Source organism: Euprymna scolopes, chromosome 34 (genome assembly GCF_053919585.1).
Source record: "Euprymna scolopes isolate OS-2025 chromosome 34, ASM5391958v1, whole genome shotgun sequence".
NCBI lineage: Eukaryota > Metazoa > Mollusca > Cephalopoda > Sepiida > Sepiolidae > Euprymna > Euprymna scolopes.
In genome coordinates this window covers 84,975,625-84,997,672 of record NC_136515.1, presented here as the reverse complement: position 1 = coordinate 84,997,672, position 22,048 = coordinate 84,975,625, and the positions used below count along the sequence as shown (strand labels likewise).

Below are 22,048 nucleotides of genomic sequence, written 5' to 3'. Positions count from 1 at the left end.
TTATCAAAAAGATTGAGGCTAGCAACATCACGTCTAACTAAGAAAGCTTGGGGAGACGAAGAATAATTTGGGGCATGTTAATCAGGTTTCAGATACGTTACTGCCCTTTAACAAGAAGACACAACTAGTATTAATATCTATCGGAAATATGACAAAAATACTCCAAATATAGTCTGATAGTAGATGTGGAGAGAGATAGAGATAGAGAGAGAGAGAGAGAGTGAGAGAGAGAGAGAGAGAGAGAGAGAGAGAGAGAGAGAGAGAGGATAACCTCTGGGAGGATGTGTTTAACACGATCGACAGAACTGTTTTTTTACCGAAAAGCAGAAATAGCAATGGATCTTATGTACTCCGTTTTTTGTTTTTTGGTTTTTTTTTCTGGAAACGTTTATGGTTCTCTTTTGATGTTGATGATGCTGCTGATGATGATGATGCTGCTGATGATGTTGCTGCTGATGATGGTTTATTTGTTTTTGTGTTCTTCATTGACATATACAAAGATTTATTATTTTTAATTACAGTCTACTACCTTCATAAAAGGCATGAGCCAACAATTTCCCTGTGGCTGTTGGTGAAATAACGCCTTCTGTCTAATTAGATTCTAGCATTAATGGGTGACAATCGATGTTGCGTTCAGCCATTAAATAAAACCAAACAGATTTCTTCATTGACAATAGAAAGCCAAACATAACCAAAACAATGTGCTATTTAAACGACTCCAAAATATCCGTTCACCTATCATCCATCTTCTTATTCATCAATATCTCCTCTTTGCACGTCTTCATTCTTTTCCTCCGCTTCTTCATCATAATCCTTTCTTTTTCTTGTTTTTTTTTTTTTTTGTAAACTTTTTTCATCGTCATCAAACATTTTCCTTCCTCTTCGCCTTCTTCTTGTCTGTATTATTATTATTATTATTATTATTATTATTATTATTATTATTATTATTATTATTATTATTATTAATGTTATTATTATTATTACTACTAATATTTTATTATTATTATTATTATTATTATTATTATTATTTGTAGTAGTAGTAGCATTAGTAGTAGTAGTTGTTGCGTATTTCTTTTTATACTTTGTCCATCTTGCTATTCAGCCAGATGTTTCTCCCATTCCCTTTTATGATCATCACATCCTCACTTTCCTCGCGTCTTCCTTCTTTTCTTCTATTTCTTTTTGCTCGAATTATTATTATTATTATTATTATTATTATTATTATTATTATTATTGTGATAATACTTATTATTCGTAGTAGTAGTAGTAGTAGTAGTATAGTTGTTCTCGTTGCAGCTATGTTTCCATATTATTACTATCATCATTGTCATAATAAGTGTTATTACTAGTAGTAGTGGTATTAGTATTAGTAGTAGTAGTAGTAGAATTATTATTAGTAGTAGGATTGTTCTTTTATCTTAGTATTTCTTTTTTATATATTTCTTCTCTAATATTTTATTTCATTTACTTCCGTTTTCAATGTCACTTCTTTTAATCTTCATATTCTAACTCTACTTTTGTATCGTTGTCCTTTCCCCGTTACGCTTCTTTCCTCTTCTCGCCGTTTTCTGTGTATTATGTGTCCATGTTTTGTCTCCTATCCCAAACCATCCCCTCATATGACTCTTTCTCTATTGCTCATTATACTTATTATTTTTAACTAATGATACTACTCCAATTCGTCTTTTCATTTTCATCTTATTTTTACTTATTTTCAACTTTCTTTTTAACATTTTTCGTCTTGTATTCTTCATGCTAATTCTATCTTTTATAACTTCTCAACTTTTCTCTCCTCCTCTATATCCTCCGTTTTCTTTTCATTATCTCCATCAATTTTTCCTTCTCACCTTCAGTATATTCCCTCCATATTCTCTGTTTTTTTCATCTCACGTGTTTCCATTTTCTCGCGCTGTCTATCTAATATTGTCTCCCTTCCGTACCTCTGTTCTCCCTAGAGTTAGTTTTTCATTGCCTTCTAATTCTTTTCTTTTCCTAGTTCCTTTTTTTCTCTTAAAACTTCGTCTACCACTACTCCTTTACATTCGTTTCCCTCTCTTTTCTTTCTTCTATGCATTCTTCTCTCGTATGTTCCTGTGCTACTTGTTCTCATCGTGCTTCTATTACATTTAATTCTTCTAATTTCAATTCCCCACGCATTAAGCACACTATCGATTTTCTTCTTAATCAGTCTTTTGTTTCTGTGTTTGTTTTTGTTTCTCTTTTCGATACTCGAAACATTCCGGACATTTTTGTTTCGTCTCAAGTTTACCTTTCGGCGTAGATATTTTAGGACATCGCGCTTTAACTAAATAAAGAAACACAAAAAGAAACAAAAAGGAGAAATGTCTCACTCATCGTTCGATAAAACATCTCGAGTTAGTGTAACGTTAATTAAACACTTCCACTGTCAAAACAAAATGGCGACGTATATTTCAAGAATGAAAACTGTGGATGCGCAAATAATATTACGCGCTTTCACGTCCTGCGTTCTCGATCATACAATCAAGTTATACACGTAACATTGCGATACTCATTCAGTAAACCCGAGAAGCAAAATAATAATAGGCATTCCTTACTTGTCACTCAATGGTTGTAGCAATTCGTTATATTAGGATAACAGAAATTTAAACGAATAAAAGGGGAATATAAATGTTATCAGTTCAATATAAATATATATAATATATGATATATGATACATACATTATATATGATATATATATATAATATCTACATGATATATATATATATCATATATATATATTATATATATATATCATATATATATATATATATATATATATATATATATATATATATGAACAAATGATTAATAAAACATGTTAAAAAACCATCTTGAAAAAGAGTTAAAACCATATTTAATTTTTAAAAAGGAAGCGCAAGATAAGTGAATAGTCCTTAATCCGCGGAGTTTCGAAGAACTACTCTCCTTCTCATAAGAGTGATGGAATTAGCAAAATGCGGGATTGAATTTTGCATGTAAAAGTATTTAATGAAGCCACAAATAAGTCACAAATCTTACTTGGTTAAAAAAGGGTGAGGTAAGGGGAATAGGAGGTAAAAGAAAAAATGATACAAAGATTTCACATGAATGGATAGTCCGGTGAAGGTTAAAAGATCCAAGAATAGTAAAATACAAACACGGTCGAATTAAAAACTTCCAATCAAACAGGTAAGTTCCAAATGGTCCAAAATGGTCCAAAAGGCAGAATCCCTTGAAAAAAAATCACAAATGGAATGAGTTCAAAATCATTAAAAGAAAAGTTCAAATGTGCACAGAAAAAGCACTGGAGAGAATATTTAAAACACGTCTGCCACTTGTAAATATTAACTCTTTAATATTTATAATATATTTTAAGTTTACCATTTTGATTACCTTGGTAAACTTATTCTAATTTTTATTTCTTTTTTTTATTTCTCTCTCTCTCACTCTCTCTCTCTATATATATATATATTTAAACGAAAACGGTATACATTGAAATTAACGATATTTCAAAAACAAACTTAGAACATATATATATATATGTGTATATATATATATTTATAGATAGATAGATAGATATAGATATAAATATGTAGATATGAATAGAAAATCTGAATAGTATTTCGATGCGATAGAACGAAAAAAAGGAACTAATCAAGTTATCTGTTCTTCAATGTTTCGTCTTTTTTTTGTAGGATTTCTTCTGGATGATAAAAGATTGTGGTAAAATTTAACACACACACAACGGAGAGCGATGCGTTGTAATACAAATTAAACATCGATGTACACGTATAATTGCTTGTTATCTCTCTCTTTCTTTCTCTCTCTCTTTCTCTCTCTCTCTCTATATATATATATATATATACGCATCACCTTGTAAAGATAGAGATAGAACAAAACATAAATAAAAATATATAAATATATTAAGTATAGATTGTTTATCATAGTAACATTTAAATGATTAATAAAGAAAGAATATGAAAGATAAAATGAGAACTTATAATTTGACAATGTTATCTCTAACTTTTAGTTGGCATTTTTATTCAATATGAATGCATATATAAATACACACACAGACACACAGACACACACGCACATATATATATGTATATATATATATATATATATATATATATATATATATATATTCCCATATTATAAAATTTAATTTATATATTCCTATATGTATCTATATAGGCTAGATTTGTTTTTATTTTAGGAATATTTTAGGAAAAATCAGAGTAATTCATTACGTAATTTTATAAATTGAATAAAAAATATGCATTTATTTGTACGTGTATCTATATATGGGCTATTATGGGAACACGTTATACGTAGTTAGTAGCGATAAAGGTAACCCACAACAACAGAAAGTGAGTCAGAGAGACACACATACGGACAGGTGATGATGTGTGTGAAAATGTGTTATTAGAATGGCATTTCTGAAGTGGCAGTGAAAGCGATAATTTACATAAATACCTCACATATAAGTAACTGTATGTACATTAGGAGTTTAGGATACAACCACCCACACGCACACACATGTGTGTGTATATGTATTTGAGTGTGTGTATGAAGACGAGTAAATGAATATGCGAACTTTATACTAATTTGTATATTGTTAATATATATACGCATATATATAAACACGCATACACTAACACACACACACATATATATATATATATATATATATATATATATATATATATATATATATATATATATTTAAAGGAGATTAGAACAATAGTCTAAAGAGCTGATTGTATTTCAATGTAACAGTAAAATTACAAGTTTTATTAAAATACAGGAAAGAAAAAGTGCTCGTTGTAATTTAGATATATAATAAGCTCGATAGGTAAATATCCTAGAGCTAATTCAATATTAAATAATGTGATTGATAATTTAAAATTTTAAAATCAAATTATAAATAAATTAAAAATCAGTTTCACAAGAAGGAACAACAACAAAATCAATTATCTGTACGATCGTTTCGGAAAACCATGTTTTTATTGTGGTAGAGATCAAGTTACGGACAATAATTATTACATATAGTTTTTTTAATAAACAACGTCTCCTCGTCAGCAAATTTTAAAGGGTTTTTATTAAATCTAAAAGACACCATAAATAAACCTAGCATTAAAAGTAAGGCAGATGTATCTGAAATAAATTGAAATAAAAGGTCTGGATTTAAAATTGATAAGAAAATTAATATGGGTCAGAGATAGAAAAGAAATAGAGTAAAATATAAATTTGAATTTAAATTTTAATTTTTTTTTAAGTACGACATTACAAATATATACATGCATATATATATGAAAAAATAGACACATACATATACATAGATGTACAGATATATACATAAGAATATAGGTACAAAAACTTTACCTTTTAGTTTTTCGCCTTTTGAAATCAGGAACTATATATATATATATATATGTATATATATAATCGTTTGTTTTTAATATCTGATACTTTTACAAGCTGCTTTTTTATTATACGTGCAATTATATTATTCATCCAAGTGTATTGTGCACTATAGTTGATATTTTAGGTGATATAATTTAAGTCTTCCACATTTATATTTATACTACATTACTCAACAATAATCAGGCTTTCCACTCCATCCACACATTCTCAGCCACGTATTCTTATACCTTTTCTAATGACCCCACGTTGTAATGTATAAGATCTACCGTCTGAAGCCCATGACATTAATTTTTGCCGGATGTACATATGCTACTATTAGATTTGGTATAGAATCTTATGCAAACGCTTAAAGCATTTTTTTGCTGTGATTCTTTGGCTTATATACTTATACTTCTAATGCAATCTGACACATAAATATATTTTCGTATTATCCTATTCTATTTTGAGAAAGTGTCTATTTTCATACTCACTTCTTTTAAAACCATATTCATCCCTGTATTCTATCACACACACTTCTTGTCTTCCTCGTCATTATCAACTAAATTAAAGCAAGAACGTGTACTGGATGTTAAAATATTATTTTACTGCAACGGAATAATATTATATATTCCACTAATAGTAATTTATTCCAAAATAGTGTGCTCTAATTTACGACACCAATGCCTCCCTATACACACAAGTATACGAAGGTTTAACGGGATAATCCTTAGTCGTAGTGTCTTCTGAACACTATAGTTTAATATAGAAATTATAATATGTAATATCTCTAAACCTTCCTTGTATGGTATACAAGATATTGTTCGTTTAAAGAAAAATTAAGACGCATTAATATTAATTAAAAATGGACTTCTAAAATAACCCCGTATTAAATTGCACATATAACCTAAATATTAATAAAAACATCCCTTTCTCGATGTAAAACTTAAAGTCGACACAAATGCGTTTATAACCTACACTTATAAAAACAATATACCGTTAATAATTGTAGCCTTCTTAATTTCTAAAAAAAATGTCCTCATAAATATTAGGAAGCAGTAAGAAACATATTATATATCGAACTAAATCGAATTCCTCCAATAATAAAAGAGTTAATGTAACATTTGCTGTTACAAACCTAACATAACAACAATAAGTTTGTTAATCACACTAAGGACAAGGAAATAAAACATTAATTAGTCAACATTACTACTTCTACTAATAATAATATTATTAATATTACTACTACTAATAATAATATTTACGATACTGATATTTATTTCATTGCAACCAAATGGGCTCCAATTATATAATCGATGAGAAAGTAATGAAAGATACAATTCACAAATATATTCCGCCCATCGATAACAACTATGAACTACGATTTATTATTTATTAGTAAAAAAGTAAAACCACTAACTTCCTAATAAAATGTGATTATGTTTGATGAGAGCTTTCTTTAAACTAGTCCTCCCATGTATGAGTTTAAGAACGCATTATTAAAATGTGTTTGATAATAAACCCTCATATATCGGAATGAATACATCGACAGTTTCCCACCGCTTCACATTTGACTTGTCCTATCCTCCACGAGCAATCTATCAACTGTTTACACCACATACCAGCCCCCTTTAAATTTAGATACTTCTTACAGTAAACACAGCCATCTTGGTCGTCTCTATTGCAACCTCCGCCAAGCAATACTTGAGGCGTTTTTGACCCGAGTACAAAAAATAAGCATAACAACAAGACCTAGTTTATGTACGGAAACATCGTACGCCAATATTTTTAGGCGCACAATCTGATGAATGTATTTACCAATTTACAGTCACTATACCACAACCCTGAAGATGGTCCGTGTGAATTAAAAATATTATTATTTTTTGTAAAATGTTTCTACTCTCTTGTAGAAAACGTAAGAAAGTTAGTTTCTTTTATCTAAATAATGGAGAAAAAGTATATGCAGAGATTAGCAATTTTTCATTTATACATTTTTGGTTTAATATACCAAAAATGTATAAATGAAAAATTGACCCTTTTATTTGTTTTCGTGTTCTTCGTTGATTATATATATATATATATATATATATATATATATATATATTTATATCTATATATATATTTATCTATATATATATATTTATCTATCTATCTATCTCTCTCCCTCTCTCTCTCTCTCTCTATATATATATATATATATATATATATATATATATAGAGAGAGAGAGAGAGAGAGAGAGAGGGAGAGAGAGAGGGGGAGATGTATAAGTAGATTAAGCGTGTATGTATTTTGTCTGCAAGTAATTTTTTCATACACACTGGGAGTGTTTTTGCTTCCATGGAAATCTAAATATATGACTGCTGTTTTGGAAATAGATCAAAACAAGCGAACGCAAATATACATATATTTTTGATATATATTTGTATACAAACATAACATTTATATACCTATACATATATATATATATATATATGTTTATGTAAATATATATATACTTATATATACGTATATATATATATACGTAAATATATATATATACATATATATATTGATATATATATATATATATATATATATATATATATATATGCTTACAAAACTATATAAAGAGAAAGAGAAAAAGAGAGAAAACGGGTTAGAAAGAGAGAGTGCGTGGGAGCGAGAAAGTGAAAATGCAGAAAGATGTGTGTATTTTCGTCACTCAGTTGAGCCATAGAGAAAAGAAAAGCGATCGAGTTTGTTCTTTGTTCCCTTCTTGTTTCCACATGCAAAATCAAATTAAGACTGTAAACAGATTAGCCGTGAATAGAACAAGACTTCGTGAACCAATTCGATGTGACGATACAAAACGAGGCAGCGAATGAGATGCTTATATTCACATCATACAAATAATAATAATAATAATAATAATAATAATAATAGTGCTGACCAAACGTCCCCTAGACAAGTTCGAAGAGAACTGAAACTTTGGGGAGGCTTAGTGCAACGCTAATTCAAGTGGGGATCAATGCCGGCTGCCAACGAGAAATCAATCGTGAGCAGATGCTAAGAATAAGGTTGAGAGTGCTGGACGTCTGGGGAGACTTGTTGTCACTCAGGTTCCAGGGGACACCACAAGTTTTCAAAAAGATATCTTGGATGAACTGTTTGAAAGCTCAATGTGAGCCTATCATAATCTGTATATCGGAGACAATACAGAAGCAAACTCAACGTGAGTTACAAATGTTATGATATCACATTTATAGGACTGTTCTTTTTTTCAAAACCGGCCATGCTAAAAAGATTATTGAAAGTTATTAGCCTTTATTGGAGTTATTGTTCTTTTCTTAAGCGTTGTAAATGTGTTATTATTTTTGGGCAGATTATTATTAGTGTTGCTATTTTGGATAGTAGTAACAGTATTAGTAGCATTATTATTATTATTATTATTATTATTATTATTATTATTATTATTATTATTATTATTATTATTACTAGTATTAGTATTATTATTATTATTATTATTGTAATGTTGTTATTATTGTCATTGCTGATGTATTTGTTATTATTATTGTTATTATTATTATTATTATTATTATTGTTGTTGTTATTATTATTATTATTATTATCATTATTATTATTATTATTATTATTATTATTATTATTATTATCATTAGGCTGGGTGCAGTGTGCTTGAAAATGGTTGGAGGAGGTGCCTAATGAAGTGAGAACACGTGAGGATGGCAAGGTAGATATATAGTGGGACAAAAGTTTCATAACGACCAAACAATTGGAACAATTGGAATAAAAGCCAAGTACGTCCAAGGATGGAATACTGCTGCCATATCTGGGCAGGAGCTGCTAAAAACAGCCTATCCTGCCTTGACAGAGCACAAAATAGACTTCGTGGCTTAGTGGGGGATGCCCGTTTCTCTACCCTGCAACCTCTCTCCCACAGAAGAGAGGTTGCGAGCCTATCCTTGTTTTATCGTTATTTCCATGGCAGGTGCTCGTCTGAACTCCAATCTCTGGTCCCCCCTCGCCAATCTTTCACGAAATACACCCGTCTAGCTGAATCCACTGTGAAAAATTTCCCCCACTCTTTATCTGTGCCTTAATCAAAACGTGGATTCCATGAACAAAGCTTCTTTCTTAGAACTGTGGAACTCTGCTTTCCACCTGACTACAACGTGGATGTCTTCAAGTCCAACGGTAACAAATTCTTAATGACCCGCCCACTTCAGTAAACACTTCATTGAATCTCCACACTAACGTAATGTACTTGCAATAACCCTTATCCCTGAGTGGCTTCCGGGCCTTGATAAATGGTGACCACTGTGTAAAAAAAAAAAAGGAACATAATCGTCCGGATTTTGTCATCATTGAGAAGGTCTCAAAAACTGGCAGATTGTAGACTTCTCTGTACCCTGAGACAGGAATATGAGCCAGAAAGCGAAGGAGAAGTGGATCAATCATGCTCTATTAGCCTTGGAAATAAGGCGTATACACGGGGTTAAAACACATATTTCCGTTCGTAGTTGGTACGCTAGGAGTAGTATCAAGTCGTCTCGAAATACAATTGAAAAAACTACAAACCCCCGTTTTTCGTGCAGCCTTAAGACGTCTGCTATTGTAGGTACAACTAACATCCTTAGAATAACCCTTGATCTTTGAAGCTCCTGGTTTGGGGCCGGGGTTGAGAGAAACCCTCTGGAAATGAATCCTATCCATTCCCAGAGAGTTGTGGATAAACGAAATCAGTATTATTATTATTATTATTATTATTATTATTATTATTATTATTATTATTATTATCATTATCATTATTATTATTATTATTATTATTATTATTGTTGTTGTTGTTGTTGTTGTTGTTTTTTTTTTTTTTGTTTTGTTTTTTTTTGAAGCGGAAATAAATAATTAATGAGAGTTTTTTTTTCTACAATAACGGTTAATCGACTTTAGTAATTGATGAGCCTATGTCACCTGAATCCACAGAAAACCAGATATTGTTATCGGAAAGAAATCACTGGTAAACTGCTGTTACATTTGACACAAAGAGATAATTTACTGCACAGGACATATCCTGAGAAAAAATAGAAACAATTGCTGTCACTTAGTCTCGATGGAACAACATTGATTATTGTTCATTAGCATTGGTCATGACTCGTGTGAAACCGATTGCGGAGTAAGGTAATGTTCCCAATGGCGGCATCTGACTAGTGGTTATGGATATCCGACAACGATAAATCTACAGGAAGTACTTTTCTAGGGAGATTCTGGCGCATTAAAGTCATGAGGCAACAGAGGCGGTTACATTTTAAAACGCAATGAAAGAATATCAGTTAATACAAGTGAATGAACTGTAATTAGTTGCAAATATATAAATATAGTAGCACTAATAAATAGATACACATATTTTTGCTAGAATATACGAACTGAATTCGCAAATAAAGAAAATCTTCACTAGTTTAGATTCTCTACCTGCCTCAAAACCCAAAGTTCAATACTTTTTTGTACGAGATATATATTAGAATAAGCAGCGTAATAATTTCAAACGTTGGGTGGATCCTGCCAGAAGTTGATTAATTGCGAGTTTGTGTATATTGAACTTGACAACGATAATGCTGTAGTCAGCTGAAAATCGAATCTTTTGGTATTTCTTTATTTAGACGCGCATGTCATTGTATGTAACTTTTCGTATTGAAATGACATTACATTTCTGAAATTACATATCTATGCTAAGATATTGACGGTGCTAGGCTGTAAGAAACAAACCCTATTCATAGTCTTGTGTCAGAAACTGAGATGCGTCATATAATTTCTGGCAAAAAGCGCATTGAAAATTGGTATGACAATGTAAAAAAAAAAAAAGAAAACCAACTCTGTAACGTAAACAGTCGCTACTTTTTATAGTATCTATCCCGGCTTTGTAGTTCTGCCAATTTTTGTGCTAAAACAAATAATCAACTTTACTTTTGAAATGACTTCCATATGACAAAACGCACTCCATCGTCCATGCACAACTTTGCCGGCAAAAGTTCATTTAGAATTGTGCGTACTATCTAGAAAATAAATTCCCGAGCTAAAAAGGTAATTCGTTTAAAGGGTAGTATCTGTATCTTAATAGCTATTTAACTTTCTGGGTTAAAATACGGAATTTTTCTTTTGGAACGACTGTCGTAGCTAAAAGGTTTGTGAATATTTTGGAGGCTGGAGTACATACATCAAGTAAGATAAATCCGAACCAACTGAAGATACAGGATCAGCCAGCGAGCGGTGCTGTAGATACCAGGGGATTCAGATAACAATACACATATTGTCTTCAATGAAGCAATCATTACTACATAAACTCACATGAAGAAGAAAGTCATAAACGATACATAACAAATACATTTTTCTGACAAATTACATAGTAAGAACCTGCAAATATCTATAAATGCACATGAAAGATACGTTATACCCTTCACAAGGAAGACAAATCAGTTAAGCAATTGATGATGATACATGGCGCACTACACAATAAAGATTCCTCTAGTCACCCTATGTAAAGCGAAATAAAAGAATTATTAAGTCCGTCGATAATGCGACAAAAGCGCAGAAAATTCAAGACGTAACAAATAAAGCACTGAAGTTATACATACGTATGGCAATAAATTACCAATATGAACAACACACAGAACAGCGAAACGTAACCGAAAACAGTTGTTATTCGCCTCTTAGTGTTATGATTGCTATATGTCCTGTTTAAACACTCACTAGGATATAATAAAGCACATTCATATCCAAACGAACAAATATATACACGTCAATAAACACATCATCTAAAATACAAATCTGTCTTGTCTCTTTAAATGTATGCATGTATGTATGTATGTATGTATGTATGTATGTATGTATGCATGTGTGTATGTATGCATGCATGTAAGTATATCTGCCTAAAATTTCGACTAAGGGGACGGATTTTCATGAGACAGGTATTATTCTGAAGATCGACCCTTCGGTCGACAAATATCGAAAAATCTAAAAACATTAATTATTTAATCCTCAACTGGGCACATATAATAGGGAGTGGTCGATTTTTCCGCCAATATTTTCGAAGGTTATCCCCTCTTTTCGATTGACTAGCCTTTATTTAAAGAGTCGTCAGTTTTGGTTTAGCGATGGGGGCAACATCAAAGACATCACATTTTTTTTTCAAGTTCTTTTTCTCCTTCGCGGAACGAGTTCAAGCCTTCCTGCATACTACAACTTTTCTCCTTTTTTTTTTTGCGTATCCCACACCTGCAATCAGCCGGGCACTCAGGCCAATATATATTATGTCATACAGAAGCCCCCAAACAATACACTATGTTTGTTCTTGCGCCGTTAAACTCCCTCCAGTTACAACACGTGTAGTCAGAACTAGCGAGCTGACCATTTTGGAATCACAGTCGCTGTATGCAGAATGGGGTCGACGCTTTCATCCGGCCTCTAGCTGTATTGATTCCTGCCATGTGATTTGATCCGGCTGGTTCGAACGGGACAGTGAACCTGGTTCTGTGTAAACCTGTTTAACTTTACAAACTCCAAGCTCGTGAAATCCATAATGCATGGGATATTCAAATAAGGGTTCGTTTATCAGACGGAAGAAAAATATTTACCGATAGTTTTGGTTTAATTTTAATCTTGTGTGTATATGTCAAATAGCATGTACTAACTCATTCATTAGAAGCGCCCGAGTAATCAGATATGTTGACCAATTATAATCCGACGCGATGTTCACAATTATTTTAGTTGACATAGTGTTTAACGGTATTTGTATTTTCAAAACACAATTTTTCTTTACGACTTGCTAATAATTTTTCATTAATGGGTTATATAATTATATTCGATTAATAATTATACCATTTAAACTTTTTTTGAAATAAAATAAACAATATCCAATAATGAAAAAAATGTTTGATTAGATTATTTAAGAAATACCGTCAAGATTACAGAATGTAATTACGAAAATATTTCGACTTTATTATTTGCTAATAATTAAACAAATTGTCGAAAACGAATTATGGCTTGCCCCTCCTCCGATATTAAACCTGCCTTAAATATTATTGGTTTTACAATTTTCGATGTAAAATAAAACGCACGTGTTATGAAGTGAATTTCGATTTTTCATATTAAATTGCCACGATTTATAAAGTCTATACGCCACGCGAGGATATGAGTTAATTTATTTCAGATGGACTGCGTGACATCACCTCGATAATTAGCAACGATTGATGAAACTGGGCAAGATTTTAATACTTAGAAGGACGTTCTCACACGGATGCTTTAGATCGGATATAAAAGTAACTGTTGTAGTAAGGTTCCTGGTTTTCTGTTCATTCTAATTTTTTTGCATATGTAATTTTTTCAACACTTATAAGAAGAGGTTTATACTGTCTTTTGATTATATTTCGTTCTTTTATCCGGAATTGTGCGTTTATTTTCGAGAAAAATGTAAATATGATAAAAAACTATAGAAAACATCCTATATTCTGTGATTTACGCATGCACGTTGGTTTCCGTCCTCATTATATTAATTATAATTCCTTTTTATTTTTTGTAGGTAAGTGCATTCAAGCAGTTGACGCTGTGTGATATTTTACATCATATTCAAATATGAAAAATCATTACGTAAGTACGAATACAACTCTCAAGTAATCTGAAAAAGTACAGATTTTTGTCCAAATTTTGTCTGCCATTTGTTTCGTACAACTTGACAAGATATACTGATTAGATAAGTATATAGATCAATATATGATCAGTATATAGATCAATATATTATCAGTATATAGATCAATATATTATCAGTATATAGATCAATATATTATAAGTATATAGATCCATATATTATCAGTATATAGATCAATATATTATCAGTATATAGATCAATATATTATCAATATATAGATCAATATATGATCAGTATATAGATGAATATATGATTCGTATATAGGCCAATATATGACCAGCATATAGATCAATATATGATCCGTATATAGATCAATATATGATCAGTATATAGATGAATATATGATCAGTATATAGATGAATGCATGATCCGTATATAGGTCAATATATGATCAGTACATAGATCAATATATGATCCGTATATAGATTAATATATTATCAGCATATAGATCAATACATCATTCGTATGCAGGCCAATATGTGATCAGTATATAGATCAATATATGATCCGTATATAGATAAATCTATTATCAGAATATATAGATCAATACATGATCCGTATATAGGTCAATATATGATCAGTATGTAGGTCAATATATGATCAGTATATAGATCAATATATGATCAGTATATAGATCAATATATTATAAGTATATAGATCAATATATGATCCGTATATAGATCAATATATGATCAGTATATAGATCAATATATGATCAGTATATAGATCAATACATGATTCGTATATAGGTCAATATATGATCCGTATATAGATCAATATATGATCAGTGTATAGATCAATATATGATCAGTATATAGATCAATATATGATCCGTATATAGATCAATACATGATCCGTATATAGATCGATATATAATCCGTACAAAGATCAATATATTATCAGTATATAGATCAATATATGATCCGTATATAGATCAATATATAATCAGTATATAGATCAATATATGTGTTCATAAATAGATATTTGTTTTATAATTCAACCCGTTTACCCGAAGATAAATTAGAAAAAAATGTTGGTGTCTTTTTCTGTAACTCAGTAAGGACTCTGACAGACATATGCACGGACTTGGAGTTTACATTCGTAATACCCTTCCCTTGACTAGAGAAACAAACCTAGAAACAGATGATCAAGCCTTTATGTGCTTTAGACTAAACGTGCAACACAGTATTAGCTACTATTATTTTCTCTACCGCTCTCCCTCGACTCAGGACTGCTCCATAATAAACAAAGTATCTGACAGCATAGACACGGCACTGTCCCTCGACACTAGCGCACAAATACATGTGTTTGGTGACTTTAATGTCCACCACAAAAACTGGATTGGATTCTCTACTCACACAGATGCAGCGGGCAGCACAACCCATAGCATCGCTATATCTCACTCCCTATCACAAATTGTTACGTTTCCAACCCGTTTCCCTGACCAGGAAGAACAACACGCATCACTTCTAGATCTGTTTTTGACCACAGTTCCCGATGACTGCATAGCGAAGGCCCACAGCCCACTCGGGAACGCTGATCATGCAGTGATAATGGTTGAAATCGCCCTAAACTCTAGACCCAAAACTGAAGAGCCAGTGCTCAAAACAACGAGATATTATAATAAGGCTGACTGGGAAGCAATCAGGGAACTAATTAGAGATGCTCCATGGAAAAATATTTTCTCTCTCCCTGCTGAACAGTGTGCAAACGAGACCACTGACTGGTTCAAAACTGCAATCGAAGCGCATGTTCCCATGCGGAAATTTTATAGTAAGCCCCACTCTCCCCAATGGTTTACGTCGACTTGTGCAACTGCCATTACTCAAAAGCAGCATGCATACCGTAGGTTTAACCGACATAAGTCCAGTTCAAACAGACTGAAGTATATAGAAGCTAGAAATAACGTTAAGAAAGAAATAGCGACAGCTAAGAAAGAATTTACGGAAACCACTAAAAAGCGCATCGAAGCACAAAAACTAGGAACTCGAGACTTCTGGAAAATCTACAACAGTGTAGTAAATAATGGGCAATCAACAATTCCCCCACTAACCAACAATCACGAGGTTGTCTCCTCAGCAACCGACAAGGCTAACATGCTTGCCAGTTGGTTTGCCTCAAACTCCACACTGGACCCTTCCAACCACCCCTTACCTGACTTTCCTATGCGGACAGACGCCACACTAGACGATCTGAAAACCACCCCTGCTCAGGTGCATGCTATCATAAAAAACCTTGACCCATCAAAAGCATGTGGACCCGATCTCATTCCAGCTGTGCAATTAAAAAAGTGCTCAGCCGAAGTAGCTCCAGTTCTCTCCAAACTCTACAACAAATGTCTTAATGAAGCTTGCTTTCCGGGCTGTTGGAAAACTGCTTCTGTTGTACCAGTATTCAAGAATTCTGGCGAAAGGACAGACCCATCAAATTATCGCCCCATTAGCCTCCTCCCACTTTTTGCCAAAATATTTGAGACCATAATTAACCATGCTCTAGTCCATCATCTTACAGATGCTAAACTACTGACTGACAAACAATATGGATTTAGACAAGCCTGTTCCACAGCAGACATCCTCACCGTGATCTCTGAACGTATATACCAATCACTGGACAAAGCGGGGGAAGGCAGAGCGGTAGCTCTAGATATATCTAAGGCTTTTGACAGGGTATGGCATGAGGGTCTCCTCAGTAAAATCAGATCATACGGTATCACTGGTAGAATACTTAACATAATTAAATCCTTCTTAGATAAGAGAAAAATCCAGGTAGTCCTCGACGGTCGCACATCTAAACAATATGATATAAATGCGGGAGTGCCCCAGGGTTCTATCCTTGGACCTCTATTGTTCCTGATATTCATAAATGACCTCCCCGACAACATTGCCTCTGAGATGGGTATATATGCCGATGACACTACACTCTATGGCAGACACGACAGGAAGACGAATGAACACATTTCTAAAGAAATGGCAGAAACACTAGAGGAAGACCTCCAATCTGTAGTGGAATGGGGACAAAAGTGGTTGGTCGCGTTCAATGCTGCCAAGACTAAACTAGTTTCATTCAATAATTACAAGAAACCCCCTCTACCACCAATAGCAATGGCCAACGACTCTTTATCTGAGAGTCCATCTTTCAAACTCCTTGGCCTAACGTTCACAGGAAACATGAGTTGGAACAATTACATTGAAGGCATTGCCAGGGTAGGCTCTCTCTACCGTGCTAGAAAACTACTAACACCCGAAAGTATCCTGTACCTCTATAAGGCCACCATTCGCCCATGTATGGAGTATTGCTGCCACATCTGGGCTGGTGCATCTGCTACTAGTCTCTCGCTCCTTGACAAGGTTCAAAAGAGAGTCGCAAACCTGATAGGCCCTGAACTGGCATCTAAGCTTCAGCCTCTGTCCCATCCACGAAATGTTGCATCCCTCTGCCTTTTCTACAAGTATTTTAGTGGTGAATGCTCTGATGAACTGCAATCACTTGTGCCCCCACGACGCGAGCACCCTCGACAAACCCGACAGGCTACTAGATCCCACCCCACACTGTAGAGATCTCTAGATGTAAAAGATATTTTTACTCCAATAGTTTCTTCCCCAGAACCGCAAGACTCTGGAATTCCATTCCAGGTCCCTGCTTCCCCAACAGTACTGACGTGCAGAAGTTCAAGTGTAACGTGAACCGACACCTTGCTGCCCAAATCCCTACATAGTACCCCAGTAGTTGTTGCCCCTGATAGTAGCCCCCTACACCAAAGTGGCAATTTGCCTTATTTGGGGTGAAAATGTAATAAAAAAAAAATAGTTATGGCAGATGAAGCTCTGAATCTGTGATACTAACACAACTGCCATTTATCTGAACGATGTAATTTAGAGTTGTAATTTATAAAATCTCATTGTGCTACCGTGTGCAGCTGCCTTAATAAGTGGAATAAAAGTAAAGTAGTTTCAACCTTACAGCTTGTAATGATTTCTGAGTGGCTTCCTTCAGTCTTGACAGACTATGGATACCCAATGTAAGAGTGGCTGCGCGTGAAACTTTTGTGGCAAGAGTTGCGCTGTCCCCGACTACGTCTCTCCCGAGTCAACATTGTTGTATACCAGTGGCAAGTTGAGGTACAGCACGACTAGAAACAATGCCGAGATGAGCGGAGAGCACATACAGCGCCTAGAATTCCCAAATGGTCACTCATCTGGTACTAGCCACGCTCAACGTTGCTTAACGTCGGTGATCTGACGAGAACAGATGTGTCAACGTGAATATGCCGTGTGATATCTGAGTACTGACTTCAAAATAACATCAGCTTAGACCATTTCTTATGACGAAAGAAAGTGTGACTAAAATCTAAATCGAAATTCTCAAGTTGTGCTGTTCATACAAGCTGACTAATTTGAGTCCCCTCTGCCAAGCACTACCGCTGTAAATTTGGGGGAAATTGATTTCCTTCCTAGTAGCGCTATGCGATATAACTATCGACTACCGATTAAGTTGTAACGCATGTTTTATATTCCAAAATATACAAGAATATTTCCAATCTTATTTCATTCTCACTTTAATTACTGGTTCGTTTATTGCTAATAGAACTGATGAACATTAACCAGTGAAATGTGACTTAGTTTTGTAAGCGTATTTGTAATTGATTGCTACACACTAATTTCTGAACCTATGTCACATTTACCCGAGTATAAGGGGATAAATAGAAACTCTTTTTTCAGAAAACATAAACTAATATTTTTTTAAATTATATTTTAACCTTAAACAAGGCACATTTCCACTTTGGTGTAGGGAGCTACTATCAATGCCAACAACTACTGGGTACTATGTAGGAATCTGCAGATGTCTGCCCTTTGTAAGAGCATTCACCATTAAAATACTTGTAGAACAGGCAAAGGGATGCAACATCACCTCGATGGGATAGAGGCTGAAGCTTAGATGCCAGTTCAGGGCCTATCAGATTGACGAGTCTCTTTTGAACCTTATCTAGGTGCGAGAGACTAGTAGCAGATGTTCCGGCCCAAATGTGACAGCAATAATCCATACATGGGCGAATGGTGGCCTTATAGAGTTATACGATACTTTTAGGTGTAAGTAGTTTGCTAGCACGGTAGAGAGATCCCACCATCTTTGGAGCGGCTCTGGCAACGCTTTAAATATAATTTTTTCAACTCATTTTTCCTGTGAACGTTAGGCCAAGCAATTTGAAAGATGCACTCTCAGATAAAGAGTCACTGGCCATTGCTATTGGTGGCCGAGAATGTTTCTTGTAATTATTGAAGGAAACCAGTTTAGTCTTGGTAGCATTGAGTGTGACCATCCATTTTTGTCCCGATTCCACTACAGATTGGAGGTCATTCTCTAGTGTTTTTGCCATTTCTTTAGATATATGTTCATTTGTTTTCCTATCATGCTGTTATAGAGTGTCGTGTCATCAGCATATGTACCCATCTCAGACACAATTTTGCCGGGGAGGTCATTAATGAATATTAGGAACAATAGTGGTACAAGGATAGCCTCCTGAGGCACTCCCGCATTTATATCATATTGTTTAGATGTACGACCGTCGATGACAACCTGGATTTTTCTCTTATCAAAGACGGATTTAATAATGTTAAGAATTCTACCAGTGATACCGTATGATCTAATTTTCCTGAGGAGACCCTCATGCCACACCCTGCTAAAAGCCTTAGATATATCTAGAGCTAACGCTCTGCCCTCCCCCGCTTTGTCTAGTGAATGGTATATACATGCAGAGATTACAGTGATGGTATCTGCTGTGGAACGGGCTTGTCTAAATCCATATTGTTGGACAGAAAGAAGTGTAGCATGGGTAATCAAAGTTTCAAATATTTTTGCGAAAAGTGAGAGGAGGCTAATGGGGCGATAATTAGATTGGTCAGTTCTTACACCAGAATTCTTGAATATTGGAACAACAGAAGCAGTTTTCCAACAGTCCGGAAAGCAAGATCCATTAAGGCATTTGTGGTAGAGTTCTGAGAGAACTGGAGCTACTTCGGCTGAGCACTTTTTTAATAGCACAGCTGGGATGAGATCGGGTCCACATGCTTTTTAAGTGTCAAGGTTTTAATGATAGCATGCACCTGAGCAGGGGTTATTTTTAAATCGTCTAGCGTGGTGTCTGTCCGCAAAGGAAATTCAGGCAGGGTAGGTTGGAAGGGTCCATTGTGGAGTTTGAGGCAAACCGACTGGCAAGCATGTTAGCTTTGTCGGTTGCTGAGCAAACAACCTCATGATTGTTCGTTAGTTGTGGAATTGCTGATTGCCCATTATTTACTACACTGTTGTAGATTTTCCAGAAGTCACGCGTTCCTTTTTTTGTGATTCTATGCGTTTATTAGTGGTTTCAGTAAATTCTCTCTTAGCTGTCGGTATGTCTTTCTTAACGTTACTTCTAGCTTCTATATACTTCTGTCTGTTTGAACTGGACTCATGTTGGTTAAATTTGTGGTATGCATGCTGCTTTTGAACAATGAGAGTTGCGAAAGTAGAAGTAAAACATTGTGGAGAGTTAGGCTTGCTATAAAATTTCCGCATGGGAACATGTGCTTCAATTGCTGTTTGGAACCATTCAGTGGTCTCATTTGCGCACTGTTCAGCAGGAAGAGAAAAAATATTTTCCCATGGGGCATCTCTGATAAGATCTCTCATTGCTTCCCAGTCAACCTTTTTATAATATCTCGTTGTTTTGAGCACTAGCTCTTCAGTCTTGTGTCTAGAGTTTAGGTCAATTTCGACCATTATCACTGCATGATCAGCATTCCCGAGTGGGCTCTCAGCATTAGTTATACACTTCTCTGGAACTGTGGTCAGAAACAGATCTAGAAGTGAAGCGTGTTGTTCTTGTTGGAAATGTAACCATTTGTGATAGGGACTGAGATATAGCGAAGCTATGTGTTATGCTGCCCGCTGCATCTGTGTGAGTAGAGAATTCAAGCAGTTTTTGTGGTGGACATTAAAGTCTCCAATTACATATACTTGTGCGGGATTTTCGAGGGAGAGAGTTGCGCCTATGCTCCCAGAGACTTTGTTAATGATGGTGCAGTCCTGGGTCGAGGGAGAGCGGCAGAGAAAATAAAAGTAGCTAATGTTATGTTGTATATTTAGTCTAAAGCACATAAAGGCTTGATCGTCCGATTCTAGGTTTTTTTCTCTGGTCAAGAGAAGGGTGTTACGAATATAGACTCCAAGTCCGTGCATATGTCTGTCAGAGTCCTTACGGCAGAGTGGGAGATAGCCAGGCATATTAAAGTAGTTAGAGGGGATGGAGGAGTGTAGGTTAGTCTCACTTAGTGCTAAGATCTCCGGGGTGTTTGTTAGGAGAAATGCTTCAGCATTATTTAAATTAGTTCTAAGCCAACGGATGTTCGTAAATGCAAGCCTCAAGGTAGAAGAAAGGTTGGTTTTATTTGAGTTTGGGCCTGGTTTTAGCGTATTTGTTTTTATTGTACTGTGATTTTTTTTTAGAGTTTCAGTTTAGGTAAGGGATGCTGAACAAGTGGTTATGCAGAATACCAAACATGCAACACAAGCAGACCATCAGTTCTCATGCAACATAAACTAATATGTATGTCACGAACTCTTAGTGAAATCCTATATCCGACCAGTAGTTCTCACTTAAATGCTTTCTTTTGACAATGATTATTACATATTTGCTTTATATCCTTTCTTCCTCTTCAATTTAATAACCGTTTTAATACTGGTAACCATTCAAAATAGAGTTAACGCCCGCAATATAATTTCACCTAAAAAACTACCTTGTTTTTGGCTTTCAGTTATATATATATATATATATATATATATATATATATATATATATATATATATATATATATATATATATATATATATACTAGAAAAGGTACCCGTCGTTGACTGGGTTCAAAAACAGCCTACAGGATATGGAGTCTGATTTAGGAAATTATGATAG

At 34.0% G+C, this 22,048-nt stretch overlaps 1 protein-coding gene across 6 annotated transcripts in view; it reads left to right on the top strand.

Annotated features, from left to right (window-relative positions):
- The window catches only part of LOC145259312 (uncharacterized), a 2,114,304-nt gene that overhangs the window by 445,384 nt on the left and 1,646,872 nt on the right, over positions 1-22,048 (top strand). Inside the window, exon 1 of one of the 6 annotated variants that reach the window (XM_080117199.1) lies at positions 13,975-14,042. The exons of the other annotated variants lie outside the window; for them this stretch is intronic. The gene's annotated coding sequence lies outside the window, so the exon portion shown is untranslated. Of the gene's footprint in view, positions 1-13,974; positions 14,043-22,048 lie in introns of those variants that run through there. 6 annotated transcript variants of the gene reach the window in all.